Source organism: Panthera leo, chromosome B1 (assembly GCF_018350215.1).
Source record: "Panthera leo isolate Ple1 chromosome B1, P.leo_Ple1_pat1.1, whole genome shotgun sequence".
Lineage (NCBI taxonomy): Eukaryota > Metazoa > Chordata > Mammalia > Carnivora > Felidae > Panthera > Panthera leo.
This window is the reverse complement of record NC_056682.1, coordinates 18,389,637-18,396,142: the sequence shown is the minus strand read 5'-3', so window position 1 is coordinate 18,396,142 and position 6,506 is coordinate 18,389,637. Positions and strand designations below refer to the sequence as shown.

Genomic DNA, 6,506 nt, shown 5'->3' with positions numbered 1-6,506 from the left:
ACCATTTGTAAATAGCAGAATTAGGTTTTGAACCTTCTAGGCGTCTCATTTTTACTTCAGGCCTAAAGTTGTTATTCCAGTAACATTGCTCTTTATCCGGTGTAACTTCCTTGAAGGGTAACATTTATTTATAGATATAAGTTTTTGTATCCTTGTTTTAAAAATTGCCCTGTAATTATTCTTGGAATGCCATTTACTTAAAAAGCTGCCTACAGGGAGTTTTAAACAACCACAATTAATATGTAATGTTCTGCACTTTGGTTTAAATGCCAAAAAAGATAGAAAATATGGATTCACATTTAGATCTTTGTTTTTGCCTTTATAGATAGAAAAGGTGCATTAAGTGATGTAGAATTGATTGCATCCATTCATTCCATGTAGAACAAGGTAAGGAAGGGGAAAAAATATGGTAGCTAATATATCCTCTATTCATAAAGAATAAAAGATAAACTATAACTGTAGATAATTCTGAGAAATACACTATAAAAATGTTCTTAGCTTGTCTTTAATGGGGTTAGGTATGCATCTGAGACTTGAATGCATTATTAGAAATGATTTCTCCAAGCAAATAAAGATTTAATATCCTAGAAAATTAAGCTGTTGACCAGAATGTCAGATTAAACAGATGAAATATCATTTCTTAACATTCTAGGAAAAGTATTGGGATACTTAATGCAAACCAGAAGGACTGTGCATTGGTAAGGATGACTGTTGTCAAACTACAAAATTAAATATACAATACTTTATTAAGTGCTCAAAAGTTGATCTAAGTTTTCTTTATCGGCTGTTAAAAAATAACTAGTTTTGGGGTGTCTGTGTGGCTCAGTCGGTGGAGCATCCGACTTTGGTCAGGTCATGATCTCACAGCTCTTTAGCTCAAACCCCGCGTCAGGCTCTGTGTTGACAGCTCTGAGCCTGGAGCCTGCTTTGGTTTCTGTGTGCCCCTCTCTCTCTCTCTCTGCCCTCCCCCACTCGGGCTCTATCTCTCTCTCAAAAGTAAATATTAAAAAAAATTTTTTTTAAATAACTAGTTTCACTTTGATTGGTCTCATTATTTTCAAATTGCTTCCTTTCTCCAAATATTTTCACCTATTTTTGTGTGATTCTGTTTAGATTCATATACAAGGGAACAAACCAAAGAGACAGTTACAGTGAAATGGGCTTAATAGGAGCAAGAAAAAGTAGAAAACTTCTGGAGCTATGTGGAATTTTCAAGATCGGTGAGATATCAGTTTGCAATTTGAGTCAAAGACACAATATTTATTCACTTCTTGGAAATAAGAAAGTTTGTGCTTCTAGGATAAAATATGGGAAAATTAAGAGCTTATGGATTCTCTGACCAGCGTTAGTAACAACAGTTTTGAGCTTGTCCAATAACTTTTGTTTACCCCAGTTTCTATTCTTTGTAATGGGTATAATACATGAGCATCTCTTAGGGACAGAGGAGGATATTTTCGTTCTTCCATAGATTTAATATAGGCTCAAGTGACAGGTAAAGAACACTATAGGCCACATCATGGTGTTGCTCTGTTCCTAAATCTGTGTCAGGTCTATATTGGACAGGAATGGGTGGCAGTCAGATGGAGGTGAGGGGAGTGGCAATGGAATGGCTGAAACTGGAATTGTGGCTGGGTCCCCAGTATGAACAGAATAGGGTAACTAGGCCATTTTCCCTTATACTGTCTTATGAGTCTACTTCCTATGGAAAAGCCCAGATGCTTCTAGCCTACGAACATAACTTATAACTGAGACAGATGAATTTTCTTATAATAGCCAAAGCTAAACTGAACACCCATTTTTTTTCTTGGAAACCATGATTCTGTGTGGATGTACTATTAGAGAAAACCTAAATGGACAAATATTTACACTCAATTTAAGAGACATGCTCACAGATTGTTTTTTGTTGGTCATTTTTACTTTATTTTATTTATTTATTTTTTAATGGTTTCAGGAGTAGAATTTAGTGATTCATCACTTAAATGTAACACCCAGTGCTCATCCCAACAAGTGCCCTCCTTACTGCCCATCACCCATTTAGCCCCATGCACCCACCAGCACCTCTCCAGCAGCCTTCATTTTATTCTCTGTATTTAAGAGTCTCTTATGGTTTTCCTCTCTCACTCTTTTTATCTTATTTTTGCTTCTCTTTCCCTGTGTTCATCTGTTTTATTTCTTAAATTCCACATATGAGTGAAACCATATGATATTTATCTTTCTCTGACTGACTTATTTCACTTAGCATATATATTCTAGTTCCATCCATGTTGTTGCAAATGGCAAGATTTCATTCTTTTTGATTGCTGTGTAATATATGTACCATACCTTCTTTATCCATTTGTCAGCCAATGGACCTTTCCATACTTTGGCAATTATCAACAGTCCTGCTATGAACATTGGGGTGCATGTGCCCCTTTGAATCAGCATTTTTGTATCCTTTGGATAAATACCTAATAGTACAATTGCTGGGTCATAGGGTAGTTCTATTTTTAATTTTTTGAGGAACCTCCACACTGTTTTCCGGAGTGGCTGCATCAGTTTGCATTTCCACCAGCAGTGCAAAAGAGATCCTCTTTCTCCACATCCTCGCCAACGTCTGTTGTTGCCTGAGTTGTTAATGTTAGCCATTCTGAAAGGTGTGAGGTGGTATCTCATTGTGGTTTTGATTTGTATTTCCCTGATGATGAATGTTGTCAAGCATCTTTTCATGTGTCTGTTAGCCATCTGGATGTCTTCTTTGGGAAAGTGTGTGTTCATGTTTTGTGCCCATTTCTTCACTGGATTATGTGTTTTTTGGGTGTTGAGTTTGATAAATTCTTCATAGATTTTGGATATTAACTTTAAAAAAATTTTTTTTTAACATTTATTTATTTTTGAGACAGAGGGAGAGAGAGCATGAACAGGGGAGGGTCAGAGAAAGGGAGACACAGAATCCGAAACAGGCTCCAGGCTCCGACCTGTCAGCACAGAGCCCGACGCGGGGCTCAAACCCACAGACCGCGAGATCATGACCTGAGCTGAAGTCCGACGCTTAACCGACTGAGCCACCAAGGGGCCCCTTGGATATTAACTCTTTATCTGATATGTCAATTGCAAATATATTCTCCCATTCTATCGGTTGCCTTTATTTTTGTTGACTGTTTCCTTCGCTGTGCAGAAGCTTTTTATCTTGATGAGGTCCCAATAGTTCACTTTTACTTTTGTTTCCTTTGCCTCAGGATGCTCAAGAATTTTGAGGGAAACTGGTGTAGATGCTTCAACAATTAAAGAATATCATGAAAACACTAGTAATCTTGAAACTAGATATTAATTATTCATTTATTCAACAAATACTTATTAAACAATTATTACTTTTGGATATTATAGTTAACATTGGAGATAGAGTCTTGCACAAAATAGGACATAGTCTGTGTTCATGGAGCTTGTATATGAGATGCTGCTAGCTTCAAAAGGAGAAACCTAACCTTTGCCAACATCAGTTGAGTGAAAACCATCACCAGGATCTAGAGAACACCGTCTCCACATAATGTGATTCTAAAGTACACAATAATAAATGCAGCAGTATATATACAGAGAATACTTTTGTTTTATGTAACAGGGACATGCACTACAGTTTATTACAGCCTCCATGCAAATAGTTTTTGTAGAGATATTTCAAAGGGCCAGATTTAGGAGTAAAATAGAAAAGCAGCTGTATTTATTTGCATATATTTACATGAACACTGCACATTCTTCATTGGAAATTAGAATTTTAAAAAGTTACCTCAAAAATGTAATTTCAAAGTTTTCTTTTCTCAATACCTTCATATAAACCTATTTATGGTTTTTCAAGTATCCATATGAGAGGTTTGGAATACATATTTAAAAGCATTTTTTTCACTAACCACATTAAAAAGATAAAACATTTACCTTTCATAATGTCGTAGATGTGCACATCTGCTGAAATTTGAGCCCAGGGAAAGGGATAGCCAGGGCAATGACAGAGTGGCTAGAGCTGGGAAATGAAGAAAGACAAAATTAGTGAGTCCCACATCCTCTTCTCCTCTAATTCAGAGCCAGAGTTGTGGTTCCACCTGTAAAGCCCCTTCATATCAAGAAAGATTGGCAAGACTTCCATATATTTTAAGAGAGTTCAGGCTTTCACTGAAATTTCATTTCTGTGTCTGTTTTCCAATCATGGTTGTTGTAATAATTAACAGCAATAATAATAATAGCTATTACATGTTATTTCCTTGATGGCTGCCAGTGACTTGTTAAATGCCTTTGTCATTTTATTTAATTGATAGGTAAAAAACCTATGAGGTAGGTGGTATAATTATTTCATTTTCTGGTAAAGAAACTGACATTCACAGAAGTGACATGAACAAAGACACAGGGTTAATAAGTCGGCTAGCCAAGATTCAAATTAGATCTGATTCCAAACATTGGCATGTTTACCTCTATTTACCTTGTTAAGAAAAACCGTAAGGCAATAATTAGAATAATCATGCATATGAAAAAAAGCAAACGCAAACCATTTAGATAGGAATAGAAATGGCGTTAATACATATGTATCTATATAAAAATCTATACATATGTATACATATTAATATGTATTATTAATTAATTAATATTAATTATTAATTAATATGCATGTTAATACATATGTATCTATATAAAAATGATTATACATTCTTTATATAAATCATGCACACAGATATATAGATAGCAAAACAGATTTTCTTTTAATTCTCACCCTCTGTATTGAAAGCAGCTAAAAAAAACAAAAACCCAAAACACAGCAAAAGCTCAATGATCAGCCAAGAAGTACTGGATAGGTAAATAGGTCTGGAATATTAAATCATCCTGTCAGCCCCTCTCACATTGGCTGTTCAATATCATGATGAAGCATTCCTGTGTTTAAACTAATAGTTTCAAAACTTCTTGGTACCAACCTGATTAATTCATAAAAGAATCATAAAATCTACACGTTAAAAAAAGAGGATGAAAATAAAAACTGCAAACTCTGGACGATTGCATTACAACTTGATTTTTAGCTCTTTAAATAATTTTACTTAGAAAATGACAGTTTTCATAATTCAGGAACTGGTTGATTTGCTTGCACGTTATGCTTAAGCTTACCAAAAATATGTGCTTAAATTCTTAAAAAAAATGAACACAAATCACCAGATTGAGAAGAGGCCTGACTGTCCTAAAAGAGCAAACCAAAACAAACAAAAAAAAACAGGAAAAAAAAATCCCACTGCTTTTACATCTCCTTCCAGTGCTCCAAAACCTACGCTTACCTTCTCCATCAATTCAGAAACTTGACTCCAAGTTCCTCTACAGTCTGATTTCACTTTACATGCCTCACTTTATTTCCCTTCAATCAAGCCAGCATCTTAACTCTGAAGCTGTGTCTATATACACATCTAATCCCTGCTTCACATCATTGCTTATGTTATAACACACAATGTGTCTGTTTATATGCCATGTCTTTTCTCCTCCTCTTTACCTACTGCACATTCTGTTTAAGCCTTACCTGCCTCACAAGACACATTTTGAAGAGTTCTATTACCCTTATAACCTATTACATTTAGAATCATTACCACAAAGCATATTGTATTGAATGTGTGTGTTAGAGAGAGAGAGAGAGAGAGAGAGAGAGAGAGAGCGCGCGCGCGCGCACTTTTTATTTGGAGGGCACTTTGGCAATATAAAAGTGAAAATATGCAAATCCTTTAATCCCCAGTAATACACACACATATAGATAAATTCTTAACTGTCTGTATTTATATATGTACATGTAATAATACACAATATATGATACATGCATATTCATACATGGAAAAACTTCAAAAATAACGTTAAGAGTTACTTACCTAGTTTGGAGACTGGATAAGCGTTACTTCCCTATAGGGAGGTAGGTATATAGATGAAGTTGGAAAATATTAATAACTGATATTTACTGTAAACACAATGACAACTTCTTTGTGTTTTTTTCTTTAGTTCTCACAAAAACTTTACTATAGTAAGTGTTATTATCATGCCCTTTTACAGATGAAATGTGGATATATGTTTACATCTGCATACGTGAATTACGAGGGACACACCAGATGTTAAGAGTGGTTGCCCATGGGGAGTGTGATTAATATTGAGGGAGACTTGGTTTTCACTATGTGCCCTTCTATATTGGTTTTTAAAAATATACTTATATTTTTAAATGCATCATAATAACAGAGGAAAACATCTGTTGAGTTTTTCCTTCTAGCTGGACTGTGAACCCTTTTTAGGAAGGAGCCCTGCTGTATCAAATTGTATTGATATATTCAGTGATGTGCTGCTGGAGCACATATTTTCATTGCAGACAAAATAAAAACACAGAAGCAGTTTTCATAAATATAAATTCTCAGAAACAGCAAACTCTGCTTTTTTTATTCGGGGATATAATATTTTACTTATTTCATATTTTCAGTGTCGTAAAATAAATCAAATGCTTTTTAACAACCATAAAGGCACTTCTGAGAATT

At 34.9% G+C, this 6,506-nt stretch overlaps 1 long non-coding RNA gene across 1 annotated transcript; it reads right to left on the bottom strand.

Moving 5' to 3' along the window:
* Window positions 1–3,177: 3,177 nt before the first annotated feature.
* On the bottom strand, window positions 3,178–5,891 carry LOC122216849. The gene is made up of 3 exons (XR_006201154.1): window positions 5,859–5,891; window positions 3,907–3,991; window positions 3,178–3,251 (listed from the first exon to the last, which is right to left on the bottom strand). It is a non-coding gene; the product is annotated as an uncharacterized LOC122216849 (long non-coding RNA).
* Between the last annotated feature and the right edge of the window lie 615 nt (window positions 5,892–6,506).